Source organism: Puma concolor, chromosome B1, assembly GCF_028749965.1.
Source record: "Puma concolor isolate L17-30 chromosome B1, mPumCon1.1.hap2, whole genome shotgun sequence".
NCBI lineage: Eukaryota > Metazoa > Chordata > Mammalia > Carnivora > Felidae > Puma > Puma concolor.
Window position 1 is genome coordinate 83,437,490 of NC_141670.1, and position 18,099 is coordinate 83,455,588.

Sequence of the window (18,099 nt, forward strand, 5' to 3'; positions counted from 1 at the left end):
TAAGTGTCCAACTTTGGCTCACGTCACGATCTCACAGTCCATGGAACTATGTCAGGCTCTATGCTGACAGCTTGGAGCCTGGAGCCTATTTCAGATTCTGTGTCTCCTTCTCTCTCTGCCCCTTCTCTGGGCTCTCTCTCTCTCTCTCTCTGAAAAATAAATATTTTAAAAAATTAAAATAAACATTTAAACACATGAATGAAGACACTTTGCAGGCAGTGTTGAGACTTCGTGCAGTGTGGAGATCTGAGGCAGACCCAGCAGCTAGGGAAGAGGACAGGGCAGAGCCCATGACAGTGACTAACAGGAACACACGTGAGAGTGTGGTATCCATTACATGTGTTCTGCTAAGCATCTTTTTTATACACCGCCCTTCAGCAAAATATTCAAAACAGAAATGGACCCAAAGCAGTCAATGTTTTATCAGATACTTCAGAAAAGAAAATGTGTGCCATGGTGCTATGTATCTCTTTCCAGTCTGCCTACTGTTGGATCCTGATAGTCAGGATGAAATTCTGAAAATGATAGTCAGAAAATGAAATTCTGTGAAACCTTTTTTTCCCCCTTGCACATCTTAGTCATGCTCAGTTGTAATAAGATGCTGGATATCATGTGACTTGAAAGTCTTGCAAATTATGCTCCTTATTTTAAAGACCATTATAGTCTATAGTTTTTATCTTATTTTGTTAAATGTTTATTTATTTAGAGAGAAAGAGAGCGAGCAGGCACGTGAGCAGAGGAGGGGCAGAGAGAGAAGGAGAGAATCCCAAGCAGGCTCCGTGTTCAGTGCACCTGGGGATCGATCTCATAACAGTGATATGACCTGAACCGAAATCAGGAGTCAGTTGCCTAACCAACTGAGCCACTGAGGTGTTCCTATAGCCTATGGTTTTTAAACATCAGAGTGAAGCTGACCTGGGTTTGAACTCTTCACTCACTAACTGATCCTGGGCAAAATACGTAACCCTTTAACCTTCCATCTGTCTCTCAAGCAGCTAAAAGTGAAGAAAGACACCTATCTCATAAGGTTGTTGGAAGAATTAAATGAGGTAATATAAGGAAGATTCTTTGCAATAAGGTGCGGTATAAATTAATAATAACAGAAATAATAAATTGAACCTTAATAATTCAAGTGTTAGATAACAGTATTTATCACTAAAAATTGCCACAGTGTAACTTCTGATCCAGAAAATAGCCACTAATTGACTTCATTTGAGGAGCTAGACTATAAGCTCCATTTCTACGTTGTTCACCATTGAATCCCAACTGACTAATACAATGTGCAGAACGTATTACACACTTAACAAATTGTTGTGGAAGAATTAACAAATGAATTGCCCAAGCTGAAAGAAACCTTCTTGTTTTATAACTAAGCAGCATCAGTCCATGTAACAAACTACTGATCGACAATCAGAGCAAGAGAATTAGAAAGCTATTCTAGCAGTCAAAGGCTATAACATTTCCTGAAAGGACATGTCATAATATTTAGTTTAGTAGCTATTTAGTTTAGACATGGATAGATAGGATGATCAATAATTTATAGCTGTAAGCCAGTTTTCTAATATGTATCATTTATTTAGTAGCTTAAATAGGAATACAATTCCTCTGATTTCTTTCTATATCCAGGTCAAATATTTAGTGATATTATACTCTTAAGAGAAACAAAAAAGTCTATTTCTCATATTTGGATCATTGTACTGTCCTACAGCAGCCGGTTGTGTTTGTAGTATATTGCCCTTCAAGCATCTCCTGTGTGCAGAGCTCTCTGTAGGGTGATTAGAATGTGTCTGGTCCTACAATGGAAGGTATCCCAAGTTCTGTGGTGAATTCCACTTTGTTCTTTGTACCTTGTTCCCACATCAACGTGGAAGGCAATGAACTTCAAACACCATTCTATGTGTAGAAAAACTCTGATGAAGTGGAACAAAATCTTAGTCTACACTTGAAGTTTGTAGGAATTATTAATGAGAAGAGATCATGATTATTATTATGTTTAAAAGGCTGGGGGAGAAAGTTGGTACCTCGCTCTAGTCATACACATATTTGTTTATTATCGGTCACAGACAAATTCACCCAAGATATTCGAGGACAAATAAACACAACTCAGTAAGGTATCTTTTAGATTTATGTATGATGAAAAACACCACATGTTTGATAACCATTCTTTAATTAGGGCAATAGTTTGTAATTTTCCCTTTGTTTCACATTTAAAACACATTTGTTTTCCATTATGAAATAGTTTGTAAAAAGCACTGAACCAGAAATTTAACTATAAACAAAATATACTTTCACCTTAGTCCAGCACTGTTTGATAAAGCATGTTTCACGGGCAATTATACCTGTTATTTCCAGGGAGATGGAGAAGTGTCATCTCCCCGCTAATTTCGCCTCAGCAATGCCTGCCTTCTGTGGAGGAATTATAGAGTGTAACAGAAGACCTGCAAGAACCTGTGATAAACTGAGAATGTTGATATCACCAAACAGATCTGTGGAATAGAAAATAATGGTAAGGAAAACATACATATTGGACACACTTGTTGGCCCCATAATTATGTATATGTGGTTTATCATTTTATGATCAATACTATAAAAGAAAGAACCAAACAGGAGAATTTATACCCCAGTTAACAGAGAATCCAGAATTGGACTTTAAATAAATATAATTAATATTTTTCAAGAGGAAAGAGAAGATATTACTTTGACCTAAGAAGAAAGAATTAACAATTACAAAAAATGAAAATAAAATTGTTAAATTTGTAGTTTAAAAACATGATAGATCAGATGAATAGCATCATGGACGTAACTGAATAACAAATTGCCAAACTAGAATATCAAGTGGAGGAAGAAAAATCAAGAGGCAATGATAATCAAATAAATTATTTAAACTAAGTGTTGTCTCAATAAAAATTGATAGCATAAAAAGGGAAAATGAATGGGGTTTGAAGAAGGGAGTAGAAAATAAAGGAAAAGATAAACATTCTAAGAATATTTAAACAGAAATTTATTGTCTCACAGTTCTGGAGGCCAGAAGTCTATAATCAAAGTGCTTGCATGCTTCCCTTGAAATCTGCAGGAGCGAATCTTTTCTTGCCTCTTCCTAACTTATGGTAGTTTGCCAACAATCGTTGGCATTCTTTGACTTGCAAATGTAGAACTTTAATTTTTGCCTGTCATCACACAGAGCCTCATGTATCTGTTTCCCCTTTCTTACAAGGACACCAGTTATATCTTGGATTAAAGTTTTTCTCCACTCCAATGTGGTCTCATCTTAAGTGATAACACCTGCAATGACCCTATTTCCAAACAAGGTTATATTCTAAGGTACTGGAGTTAGAACTCCAACATATCTTACTGGGGACACAGTTGACTCCATAGCATACACTATGTTCATGGAATGGAAGAGTCAATATTGTTAAGATCAATTCTCCCCAAATTGATCTATAGATCTAATGCAATCCCAATCAAAATCTAAGTAGCTTTTTTTAAAAGAAAGTGACAACTCGAATCTAATTATAGAAATGCAAAGGAATTAGAATTTACAAACAAAATTGAAAAAGAACAGTCAGAAGACCTATACTGCATGGTTTCTAGACCTAGGATAAAGCTGCAGTAATCAAGACAGTGTGGTATTGAAAGGACAGATAAGTAGACCAATAGAACAGAATAAAGAACACAGAAGAGTATCCAATACATTTGGGTGAAATTATTTTTGACAAAGTTACCAAAGCAATTCAAAGAAAAAAGGTTAAGTTTCAACAAATAGTACAGGAACACAGGAATATTTACATGGAAAAGTAACTTTATCCTTTCCTCACACCATACACAAAATTAATCAAAAAATGGATCATAAACTTACATGAAAGAGCTAGGATTATAATGGAAATTATTTTCATGGCTTAGAAATCAGTGAAAATTTCTTAAAAAGAATACAGAAAGCACTAAATATACAAGATAAGATTGCTAAATTTGAGTTTATCAAAATTTTAAACTTTTGCTTATTAAAAGAAACCACAAAACCACTGAGTTGGAGAAAATTTTGTAACACATATCTGACAGAAGAGTTGTATCCAGAATATGTAAAGAACTAAACTCAACAATAAAAAAAAGAAAAAAAAAATTTTTTAAATAGGAAAAAAAAGCCTATTTTATTTATTTGTTTTTTAAATTTATTTTTATTTGAGTATAGTTGATACACAATGTATATTAATTTCAACTATACAACATAGTGGTTCTATAAGTTTACACATTATTCTGTGCTCACCACAATGTAGCTGCCATCTGTCATCATACACTACTACAATATCATTGACCTTATTCCTTATGCTGTGCCTTTTTTTCCCATGACTTAATCATTCCATAACTAGAAGTCTATATCTGCCATTCCCTTCACCCATAATAAAGTCTTGTTTAAAAAAGAAAAAAGGATAAAAGGAAAGACTCTAACAAAAAAGATACACATATATCTAGTAAGTATGTGAAAATGGGATCAACATCATTACTTGTCAGAAAACCATAAATTCAAATGACAAGATAGCATTTTGCATCAAGTAATAGCAGCTTGAAAAAGACTGACAATACTAAATTTTAGTGAATATGCAGACCATCTGGAACTCTTCTATATTGCTAGTTTGGGGGTAAAATGTTAAAACTGCTTTGCAAAACTGTTTGCCAGTTTCTTGAGCAGTGAAATATACATCTATCTTATGACCCAGCATTCTACTCCTAGTTGTTTATCAAGAAAAATGAAAACATATGTCCATAGAGAGCCTTCTAAATAAATTCTCATACCAGCTTTATTCATAACTGTGAAAAACTGTATGCCCAGGTGTCTATCAACAGGAGAATTAATAAACTGTGGAATGTTCGTATTATGGAGTATTCCTTAGCAACAAAAGGAATGGACTACTGAGTATTCCATAAATATTAAATCTCAAACACGAATACTGAGTAAAAGAAGCCAGGCACAAAAAAAATATATGTGGTATATGATTCTGTTTATATCAAGTTCTAAAACAGGTAATAAAGACCAATCAATGATGATAAAGAACAGAACCGTGGTTACTTCTGCAAGGGAGATTGACTGAGAGGGGCACAATGGAACTTTCTGAAATGATAACCGTTCTATATCTTGGTAGGATGTAAGTTACCCTTGTATGTGTCAAATTTGATCCAACCATTTGCTTAAGTTCTGCAGATTTCACTGTAGGTAAATTATACCTTAGTTTAAAAAATCATAAAGTAGGGCTGGAAAAAATAACAGAAAGCGATTCTGATATTATGAAAGATCATTGGTGACCTTAGGCAGAATAGTTTCTGGAACACATTAACAAAGCATTCTTTACTAGACTGTGGCTTTAGTGAAAGCTGCGAATACAAAGAACTTTGAGATAACAGGATGGATATTGTTAAAATGCTGATATGCAGAAGAGAAGATACGGAGATTCTTTGGCATGAGATCTTGCCAAATTTGTCAAACAGCAGCATGGAATAGAAATGGAAGAGAGTGAAGTCCTTCCCCGGTTAACAGCCTGATGAACAGTTTTGGTCCGGAGGAGAATTTATCAGCAGGAGAAGTTTCCTGACAGACACCAACACAGTATAGCAGTTCTTATAATCTTGGGGTCAGAAACATTGATCTTATGTGTGTTGAGTAAGTCTGGGTTTTTCAAAGCCTGGCTTCCAAGAACAACAGGATTTCTCTGGACTAATGGGATCATAACTCCAACTGAGGATTTCAGGGACAACTCACCCTGACAGCAGTCCCACAGCATGGTCTGGCACTCTTGGTAAGCAGGTAAGTTAAGAATTTAGGTACTTCAAGTCTCGGGTCATTCATTTGTTTGTTCTCTTACTCAACAAACATTCATGTGCCAGGAGCTCTGTTTGGTGTTCAGGGTATAGCAAGAAATGACTACCTAGGACATGTCATTTAGAATGAGGACAAGGTAGCTGGTTTACACACCGTGAGCATAGGACTGGTCATCTCTGTAGGCCTAGAGAAGAATAGAGGTTGGGTCTGAAGGGAATGAGAGAAAATACATACATTGAAAGGAAGTCCAGGAGATTATGAAAAAACATAGCTTTTCTTTCTATTTGATTTCCTTTCTGGCTCCATCGATTCCCAAGTCCTATCACCACTCCAAGTCAGCATTATCCACCACTGCCCATTCCCCTAACAACTAATGTTAGTTACATTGTGGGAAGACTCAGGCTTGGAGCTCTGACGGAAGCAGTAGGGTGAAGATGCAGGTTAGCTATTCTTACGAGGAGCAGGACTGATAAGGGGCAGGAGCCACACATTGGGAAAGGGGGTAAGGAGAAGAAATTATGATAACAACAGGTAGTAGCTTGACATTTTTCCTTTCCTCCATTCTTTTTTTCTACTGTTATTTCCCATACAATTCCAAGCTCTCTGGGGTAAGGCATAGCAGGAGCAGGAACTGGACAAAAAGGAGCATGGGTGTGAGTCCAGGACAGAAACCTGAGAGCAGTATTAGTGGGGCCAACCTTGGCCATGTGCTTATTTGAGGGGCAGAGCTGGTAATGAACCACAGGGTTGGTAATGGGATTGATTGGCCAAGAGAAAGGCACAAGGTGAAGGAGTGGCAGAAAGAAAGGAGGTGTCACGAAAACCACCACTAGGATAGTATCAGAAAAGTGAGCCCTTAGCTGGGGTGTGTACATGACGGTACATATATGTGCATGCAACGTATGTACATGGTGATTCTAACATAGCATTCATTAGGTGGGGTATTCTTGTACAGGCAGGCAGCAATAAACGTTCTGATTATTTTCATTTTTCTCTTTTTACACATAAAAGAAGAACTCTCAGAGACTGATTGGCATTAGGTCACACAGCTTGGACATGGCTTGACATCTTTTAAAATAAGTCTATTTCCTTTGGGCTTAAGACTAACCCAATTTTAATGGTTGAGGTTTCCTATTCAACAGACTTTTACCTAAAATTATTTGCAAATAATTTTTTTAATGTAATGAAAATATACTTTCCACGTGCTTTTTAACTTAGGCAAGGTCTCTCTCTCCCTCTTTTTTCTTCCCCTCTCTCTTTCCCTTTCTATCTCGCCTTCCTCTCATAACACTTTCTTTCATTATCATCTATAAATAACAAAAAATACACGTATGTGTAATGGACAGCAGAAAGAAGGGTCATTGTTTTTTAACCCTATGGGGAAAATCTTACAATTATTTAGTCATCTTTTCAGAATTTTGGTCTTCATTTACATTGATTACATGTACATATCTGTGTGCTATCATGATCAGCATTTAGACCTACCACCATGTTGTGAGTTTCCTGAGGGTAGGAACTCTGCCTTCATCCCTTAATTCATCCCTCCACGTCCAACACCTCACTCACTCTTGAGTGGTGTTCTTGAAAAGGAAAAGGCAAGATTTGCAATGAAAGATACATTCAAAAGAAGGAAAGAATGATACCTTCAGGCACTAGGGAAATTAAAATGACAGTGAGATACCCCTAATATACCCCTAGCTACAGAGATTAGATCACTAGGTAGATTAGATACTTCTAATATACCTATTAGAGGTGCTAATGTGAAGAATTCTGCTGGTATCTAGAGCTGACGAGGCAAGTATGGGACTCTCAGAGATGCTGCTGGGAACACATAATGTAGAGCTATCTGGAAAACCATTGGCAGTTTCTTATAAATTTAAACATATACCCTATCACCCAGCAATCCTACACCTACATATTTACTTAAAAGAAATGAAAATTTGTGTTCAAACAAAAACCTGTATATGAATGTTTATGGCAGCTCTATTCATAATAGTTAAAATGTAGAAATGACTCAAACATCCTTCATAAGTGGTACATCCATACAATGGAGTACGATTCATCAGTAAAAAAGCAAATCACTGAGACTTGCAGAAAGTCGGATCAATCTCCAGGCATGTTGTTAGTGAAAGAGCCAATCTCAAAAGAGTACACACTACATCTTCCATTTGTGTGACATTCTCAAAAAGACAAAATTATATGACAGAGAACGGATCAGTGACGGCCAGGGGTTAGGTGAGGAGGAGGGTGTGATTACGAAAGGGCAGCGTGAGGTGACTTGGGGGGTAATGGAACTGCTCTGAATCCTGTTGTGTTGACAGTTACACAAATATACACGTGTGTTAAAATTCATAGGACTTTAAACAAAAACTAAAGGTCAATTTTACTGTATGTTAATGTAAAAATAATATTAGAGTAAAAATTATAAAATCTAAAACACTAAAGAAATGTAAAACATTTGTAACTAGAACTGGAAATATTAAGTAAACACCTCCAACAAAAATTCAACCCCCGAGGGGACTGCTCTCCACAGGAAGATCACAAATTGCATCTCTTTTGCTCACGGCAAACCGAGAAATGTGCCCTGATGTAAGTTTCCATTGTATCTGTGTATTAGTCTCTCTGAGTAGATGGCTCAGTAATGAGTGCCAAGTCTTACATATTTCTTTTTTTTAATGTTTTATTTTATTTTATTTTATTTTATTTTATTTTATTTTATTTTATTTTATTTTATTTTTTTAGAGAGAGACAAAACATGAGCAGGGGAGGGGGAGAGAGAGGGGGAGACACAGAATCTGAAGCAGGCTCCAGGCTCTGAGCTGTCAGCACAGAGCCTGACGAGGGGCTCGAACTCACGAACTGTGAGATCATGACCTGAGCCGAAGTCAGGCGCCTAACCGACTGAGCCACCCAGGTGTCCCTCTTACACACTTCTAATGCCCCTGATCAAATCAGATCAAAGACAGGACTGGCATTACCTGACTGGCAATACCCATATTTTATTTTCACGGTGGATGGCCATCTTATGCAGGTCATGTGGGTTACAGGGATTGTTTTTTCTTTCTTCCGATGGTTCTAGAGTCTAGATTGCAATGTCCATATGAATTAATGTGCTTATCTTTGTGAACTGTGTGTACATGAGCCTGTGTGGTGTCTGTGGTGTGTATGCATGTTCAAAATAACTAGACAAATCCATCATTCTGCACCTACAACTGCTTTGGGACATTTTTAAGGAACCAAGACCCGAAGTGTCAAGGCTGACACTGCACTATCCTGCTGTAGGAAGCCACTATTCTTACTCATCCACCCCTTGCCAATGAGGCTAAACTGCTGTACTCCAATTTCAGAAACTAAGAATGTTCTTCTGGGGACACTGTGTCTTTGAGAGCGCTAGATAAAGGGAGAGAAATGAGTCAACAGACAACAATATCTTTGTGGGAGAGGTGTGGATATTCCCTTAAGAAGCGTCCAGGGACATTTGGAGAGAAGTCTGAAGAAGGACTGGCACTAGGGACCAGGGTCTGTCTACCAGGGAACACTTGAGAGAGGGTTAATTTTGATGTGTGTTCTCTCCTCTTGGAAAAGAGCTATTGGGCATCTTACAAACCATATAACTTTGTGTTTATACCCCGTGTATTTGTTTCTCTTAGTGGACCCCAGCCCTTCACTGAAGTCTGAGACGCCCTCCTACATTAGCATTGTGTGGCAAGGAAAAACAGACACAAGAGTGGGCAGTGAGAGAATGCGTGTGCAGCTCCACACGCCCCCTTGCACCTATGTCACGAAGAGAAGGGATGCAGGATGGCAGGGGGCCCATGGTGATCAAGTAAGTGGCGGCCTTCAGCAGAGCCAGAAGTGTGGTCAGCTGTCAGTGGCTACATCCAGGAGTAGACTTGAGACATAACCCTTTCATTGTTCAAAACTGCAGAGCAGCGTTTCTCAAGGGACATCTACAGACCTGGGGACTTATATTGTAAGATAAGTGCAGATTCCTAGGCCTTACTTCAGACATGCTGTAGCAGAATATCTGCAGGTGCAACGGAGAAATCTGCATTTTAAAATGTAGTTCCCAGGCAATTTTCATGCAGCATATATTCTGAGATTTTTGTCCGCAGGGTGAAAGTAAGGGCCACCTTTTCCCCCTTCTCTTCTTCCTTATTTTTTCTCCTCTTCCTTTTCCTCCTTCTCTTCCCCTCCTTCTTTTTTCTCCTCCACCTCATTTTTATTAAATTATTATTCCTATCGTTATCTTTACCAGAGCAACGAGACGGTAGGGATTTTTCTACAACAGACTAATTTACTTATGAGCCAAAGATTTAAAAAGAACTATGAAAAGTGGCATTGCCTAGACCCTCCCGTTACACTAATTAGGGATGAAAAGTTGCTGTATTGCATGTTCCCAGAAGAGAATACCATTTCTATAATTAGGGATGCTGCCTCCGGTGACCAGCCATGGTGGAAGAATCATTTTATACAAAGTCTTATAGAAAATTTCTCCCTTGATGAAGAAGGTCCACATTAGTTATGTGAACCCAATAAATGTATCTGTCAGCAAAAAGAGCAGTCATAATTCTGTTTACATGTGTTTTTATGTGCAGTCATTTTCGAAAATTAAGTTTCATGCCCTAAGTAGATTGTTGTAATACATGAATATTTCATAATCTGGAACATTTCCCAAATATTTTGGATTGGTAACACCACTTTTTTTTTTAAACATTGTAAAACCCATTTTCGCTCTTCTCTGAGTGACTCAGGTTATAAATTTCAAAAATATTTAAGGTAGTTGTACTATATCTTTAAATTTAATGTTTTATACTTTTTAATGGTTTAAATGTACCCTTGGTCTTGACAGGGAAAAAGTAATAAAAAAATGAAACAGTTGAACTCAGAGGGAAGAAAAGTGTATCTCTTCTGAATGTGCAGGAGTTTTCTAAGTCCAGTTCGAAATTGCCCTTTGTTATATGCTCCATCCACAAGAATGTGATTCATCCACTGTGCTCAGTTCTCTTAGAAACCAAGTGTATTAGAGAAAAGTTTACAAAATCACTTGGGGAGAAATTCCTTTTGATTTACACTAATAGCTAGGTTTAAAACCTATCGGATTAGAGAATATTAGTTTAGAGACATTTGTTTTATTTTAAAATTATACCCTGACATCTTATAACTTTGACATATTTATTGACTATCTCCATGTGTTCCACACAAAGCATTTCAGTGAGTGGATGATATTTTTTAGATAATTAAAAACACCTGCATATATTGAGTGCCAGGCACCTGAAATAAAACAACTCTTTATCAGTACATCCTAACATTCTATTTATTCCCACTTTACAGACAGAAATACTGATAGTCAAAGAAGTTACAACCTGCCCAAGATCCCATAACCACAGAGTAAAGCAGCTGGATGTCAGGCTCAGGTCTGCAGACCCCAACATCTTTGTTTTTGCCAATGTGCCAGTGACTTCTCAGCTGCAGGTAAAACAATGCTGAAGTCCAGGCACCTGGGTGTTTAGCTGGTTGAGTATTGGACTCTTGATTTCGGTTCAGGTTATGTCTCATGGTTCGTGAGATTGATACCCGCATCAGGCCTCGTGCTGAGCGTAGAACCTGCTGGGGATTCTCTTTCTCTCTCTCTCTATCTCTGCCCCTCCTCCACTCACACTTGTTCTCTCAAAATAAATGAGTAAACATTAAAAAAACATAATGCTAAAACCAGTAGGCCTGCTCCATTTCAAATTTGTTTAAATGCATCCTTACGAAACTCATTTCAAAAGTTTTAAGATAAATAAACATTATTTTATCACTATAAATGAATAAATGATGAAAATATCATTTACTGTATCTTATGAATATCACTCTGAAGAAAAAGCAAAGAATACAAATGGATGAGTGGTCTCTTTCTTAGGTTCCCATAAGGCCCTTTTAAGAAATAGCCTCCAACTGCAATACTATTTTATATTTTCTGAACTCTAAGAATATAATTAAGGCGCACCTGGGTGGCTCAGTCAGTTGAGCATTTGACTCTTGATTTTGTCTCAGGTCATGATCCCAGGGTCGTGGGATTGAACTGCTCATCAAGCTCCGTGCTGAGCATGGAGTCTGCTTAAGACTCTCTCTCTCTCCCTCTGCCCTTCTCCCCTATTTGCATTGTTTCTCTAAAATAAAAGAGTCAATAAAAAGGAATATAATTTAATAATGTTTTTTTAATTTAAGAATTTCACCATTAAAATCATAACTCAGAGGAGAAGAACTGATTTGTAAGAGTATGACCAGTCTGACAGGTTGTTGACATTCACCCTAACTCTGCATTTTTGACCTTTTGAAATGGGTTTATTAGTAATTATTGCAGTCTTATTTCTACTAACAAAAAATGAAGAATCCGGGAACAGTTTTGTTTTAACATGTTTTTATCACAATTTTTATTATATGTTTTTAACATTATTTTCAGGTGTTAAAGCATATACAATGTAGCTTTCACAGTGGATCCTCTCTTCTGTAAGGGACTCTGGTGATTAACTTCCGGGAAGGAGGAACCCACATGGCTATAACTCTTGGGTCTCAGCCTTGGAGACTATGGGGTTCTTCTATCTTTACTTAATTGCTTACCTCCTCAGACCCCTACTCTGTGAGGATAAGGCATCACAGTGATGAATATATAACTTGAGGCTTAAGGGGGCACCTGGGTGGCTCGGTCTGTTAAGCATCCAACTTAGCTCAGGTCATGATTTCACAGTTTGTAGGTTCAAGTCAGGCTCTGTGCTGACAGCTCAGAGCCTGAAGCCTGCTTCTGATCCTGTGTCTCCCTCACTTTCTGCCCCTCCCCCACTTGTGCTCTGTCTCTCTGCCTCTCAAAAGTGGATAACTGTTAACATTTGTTTTTAAAGAGTACCTATCCACTGCCCAACGTCTTTTCTATTTTTAAAAAGATCCTTAATGTTTTAATTTTATTTATGAATTTTAATCATGTTTATATTTCTTTTTCACTACAAACTAGTAAGGTTAAATAATTAGACTATGGCCACATAACATGCAAGTGGTAAAGTTAGGATTTTAACCTGAGTTCATCCAACTGCAAAGCCTGTGCATTTTAGGGTTTGTCCACTTTTGTGATTACTCCCAGCTCTTGTATGCTATGATTTTACTAAGCCCAGGGCATATTTTGAATTTGTGTCTTTTTTTCTAAGAAATTCCTGACATCAGTTTGTTGTTTTTGACTTGCCTCTTTCTCTGAAATACCAAGTAATGAAAAAGAATCAGTTAATTAATGGTTCCAGACTCAATCAACTTTTTAAGCATACTAAATAATAAAATAATTCACACGGGTTGGGGTACGAGTAGAGAAGAGCAGAAACAACTAAAATTTGTTTAAAGCACCAATTGCTTTTTTTTCAACCCAGTAATGTTGGATTTTAAACCACAGTGTAGTTCTTTTGCCCATTTAGGCTTTTGTTGTTGTTTTTTTCCCCAAAACTTTTATTCTGTTGGGTTTTGTTTGTTTGTTTGTTTGTTTTACAAAAAAATAGGATTGATTAGTTCTTCTAGAGATAGGCTTTTGCCATAGGACTCTCTGAACATAATTTACTCATTGTTATTTTTTATTGGTTTTATGTCTGTTCAGTCCTTTATTTTTTTTATTTTTTTTTTCAACGTTTATTTATTTTTGGGACAGAGAGAGACAGAGCATGAACGGGGGAGGGGCAGAGAGAGAGGGAGACACAGAATCGGAAACAGGCTCCAGGCTCTGAGCCATCAGCCCAGAGCCTGACGCGGGGCTCGAACTCCCGGACCGCGAGATCGTGACCTGGCTGAAGTCGGACGCTTAACCGACTGCGCCACCCAGGCGCCCCCTGTTCAGTCCTTTAAATAGTAAGATTTAGGAGATCTAAAAAAATTTTTATTTTTGTATGAAGGATGAATTCTTGCAATAGGAAAAAGACTGTATCCCACTGAGATATGGGATATAGGGAAGGTAGAAGTTATGGGGAAAACTTAGACTAAGTCAGTACACTACTCCAAGGTGGTAAACAACTGCAAAATGGTGTCAGTAAACCAGGTTGTTCCTGGCTGAGGCTGTTTAAATTTTGTTTTTAACTATAAAAGTCTACTAATCCCAAACAATATGTCTCAATAGATCTATGAATGTCAACCAGTTTCATAACTGAAAAAAAAAACCCAAAAAACAAAAAAACAACAATGTGTTCTGGGGCTCATTTCTTTTTTACTATCTGTGTTTATGTCTCATTAGGCCATACAGGAAATCTGCTACTTGTTTATATTGCCATGCCTTGGGAAAAGACAAAGAGACAACATTTTTTCTAAAGCTATTTCACATTTTTCCGCCTCTTATTATAACTCCCCCAAAATTATCTTTGCAAAGATTTTTCAAAAGTTCTGTCACTTCAAAAGAGTAGTTTGAATCTCTTGTTAAAAATTGAATTGAAGGAACCAGAGCCATATTGGAGAGTTTCATTTAATTTTGTAATAATTTTGGAAAACATTTTCCCTCTCCACTTTATTCAGGAGAAAACTGCAGCTGGATTTCAGCAGAAATAAAGGAAAAGCAAGAACAAATAACTTTTGTGATTAATTAGATGCTTATTAAGCATCTTTCATCTAAGACATTGCCCTACTCTTTCTGTAGTGCAGACTTCATTTTTTTTTCTTGCTCCTTGAAAACTATCACTTCCTGTCACCTCCCTAGTTTGCCTCTACTTGGCTGTAGTCATTTTATTGTTTTTTTTTTTAATTTTTTTTTTCAACGTTTATTTATTTTTGGGACAGAGAGAGACAGAGCATGAACGGGGGAGGAGCAGAGAGAGAGGGAGACACAGAATCGGAAACAGGCTCCAGGCTCTGAGCCATCAGCCCAGAGCCTGATGCGGGGCTCGAACTCACGGACCGCGAGATCGTGACCTAGCTGAAGTCGGACGCTTAACCGACTGCGCCACCCAGGCGCCCCGGCTGTAGTCATTTTAACCTTTCACCAAACTTCATAAACAGCCATATTTGGCACATGTATTCATGTATTCATGTTTTTATGTGCTTATGCATCTGCACCTTCAATTTTTCTTTATTTACTTTTGCATATGACCCCCTTTTTAATGTTTATTTATTTATTTTGAGAGAGACAGAGAAAGTACAAATGGGAGAGGGGCAAAGAGAGAAAGAGAGAGAGAATCTCAAGCAGACTCTGTACTGTCAATGTGGAGCCTGATGTGGGCTCAATCCCATGAACCATGAGATCATGACCTGAGCCTATATCAAGAGTTGGACACTTAACCAACTGAGCCATCCAGGTGCTCCTGCATAAGACCCCTTTTAATGTATTTTAAACTCTGTGAAGAGAGAAATTTTGTCTTTCCTTGACCTTAAAAACTTATCTATATATGGTATTCTCTTCATCCATTACTGATTGATTAAAAAAGAAAAAAAAAATACTCCATATTCCTCAGTCAACAGAGGTCAAGCAAGAAAAGAATACCCACCTTATCACAAAAGACTTTTTTGTCACCTTTAATCACTTAATCAAGTCCTTATTTTTATCATGTTAGGTAAATGTTAGAGTAGTCTTCCAAGTGATAAGTTATATTAACTATTACAGGCCCATGTCATTTAAAGCAAATATAAAATTAAAATATAGAATTACATTAGAAATCCATAAGAATTCTAATTTCACACACACACATACACACACACACACACACAATGTGTAGTCAGTCATGGGAGCCTATGTAATATAAATCCTGCTAAAACTTAGCTAGTTTGTTCACTTAAAGATGGATGATGTGTTAGCAATATAATAGAGGGATTTTGTGCCACGTAAACCAAGAATTCAGAATGCAAACCATTGCACCCACAAGATAGGTTTGTTTTATCTGAGCTTGGAAGAAAAGGACCTATGAAAACAAACCAATTTGCTTCCAATCCAAATTATCAACTGGAGATATTCTTCAACAAATACCAGAAACAGATGTGAATGCCTTTTCTCCATGACTGCAAGCCAGTAAATGATTTCTTGCCATTTTATCCCTTTATGATAAAACCTCAAGCTCCCATCCACACCAGGAGAGAGGAAAACCCCAGAAGAAATATAATACTATTTGGCTCAAAAATTTTTTTCATCTTCCCTGTAGATACTGGATGCGTTACCAGGTCTCTCAACTGTGGATTTTATACTGACAATGTTTTTAGGATATTGCCTCATTAGAACATATTTTCCCCAGCCTGCAAAAGCATCTTGCTTCCCAAGTTTTGGAGAGTTGACACATTAAGCATCTTTCCACTTTTAAAAGGGAGCGGGCTCATGTAAGAATTATTTGATGTTTCAAAATGACTGAATTTTGTTTTGAGAATGATTTATTATTCTGGAGCTGGTATTTTCCAAAAGAAGCTAGTGTGCTAGCTTTTGAACGTTTGGAACCATGAGTTCAAATTTGGCCCACAGTAAGCTACAGGCAACAACGTTTGGCCTGGTCTCAAACTATTCTCCGGGTTTCTACATCATCATACCCCACGCACAACTCAACACCATTAACACAACTGAAAACATCTGTAGGACAAAGATCCCAGATTTGGGAAGAAAGGATAGCCAAATACTCTCAATACCTCACTATTAGAAAACCAAAACTTACCACTGATGTTTAAAAGCAAAGTCAGGAAACTATTTGAGATTCACATCGATTATAGGACCCTGGCCAAGGGGCTCTAGAATTCTTTTTACAAATCTGGATTTTTTTTTTTTTTTTTACGGTACCATTCACCTATGCTTACAACTATTTGCCCACTTGGGTGGGCCCTCTCTAAAGCTAAATTTGTGAAGCCGTATCTCCTCAAAAAGCACATAGGTTGTAGGTTTCAAATTGGTGCAAAATGCCTTTGGTCCTTATGAATGTGAACACAACCACAGATGTTCTGAAATGTGGAAAAGGGTTGTATTTGAAAACACCAGAGAATAGGATGATTATAGTTTAAAACTACATGAAATCATTTTCAACAAATTGCTTGTCTTGATTTTAGAACCCATTTGCCCCCATATTCCCCATCCTTTAAAAAAAGAGAGAAAAAAATAAAATTTGGGGGTAACAGATGGAGGGCATTTAAATTAAATATTAAACTTAAAATCATTTCCTGAGAGAGTATATGTTTGAAGTTTGACATTTCCCTTAAGTATGCAGCCCATTATCTTATGGCAGCCTATGAAGGCACCTCAACTCCCAGCTAAGCTGCTCATAATTATACACATTTTATATAATTAAATTGATTAAAAAAGAAAAAAAAATACTCCATATTCCTCAGTTAACAGAAGTCAAGCAAGGAAAAGAATACCCCTCTTATCACAAAAGACTTTATTGTCACCTTTAGTCACTTGATCAAATCTTTATTTTTATCATGTTAGGTAGATGTTAGAGTAGTCTTCCAAGTGATAAGTGATATTAACTATTACAGGCCCATGTCATTTAAAGCAAATATAAAATTAAAATATAGAATTACATTAGAAATCCACAAGAATTCTAATTTCACACACATACAAATTCACTTTATATTGTCTTAAAATCCTATAACAGATATATATTCTAGCTTATGAGATTAAAAACATTCAAAAGAAAAAAATGATCTATTTCTGAAGAAAATATTCTTACATGAATGCATAAGAACAAGTATACATGGATGTGTGTTTAGGACCATGGTAAAGTAGAAAAGAAGAGAGTTCAAACTTGTCAAGAAGTTTCACCCAAAGGAATATACCAAAACTCCATCTTTATTAGGACGTCAAAGTGATGGGCTGTTGTGTTTGAGGGACAAGGTCTGAGCAGAGGTGCAGAGGTCACAGTGGGAAATGGTAGAAAGATGTCCTCATACCACACCTGTGTTCCAAGTTCCTCCTGATTAGGTTAACTGCAGAGTCTGACAGCCACACCTTCTTTTTTAGACACAGTTCAGTTTAGAATCTGATTGGGAGACAGAGCAAAAGTCATGCTGTATCAACATCTGTCCATTGGTGCAAACAAAGTGGGGAAAACAGAGATACAGAGTAACTGCAGCAATTTAGTCCATCAAAGGGCCTCCCAACAAATGCCCACAGCTCCCCAGCAACCCCATGGATGACACTGAGCCAGGCCCAAAATTGTTGCTGAGGCCTGGGATACAAAAGGAAGGGCAAAACAGGCTGGTGATTAGAGCCTAAAATTAAATAGTGGGCCATCCTGGCATCCTGGCATCCTGGCAAAACTCTAATCATAAAATCCAAGGAATTTTAGAACCAAGGGAATAGAAATTACCTACTCTTATCT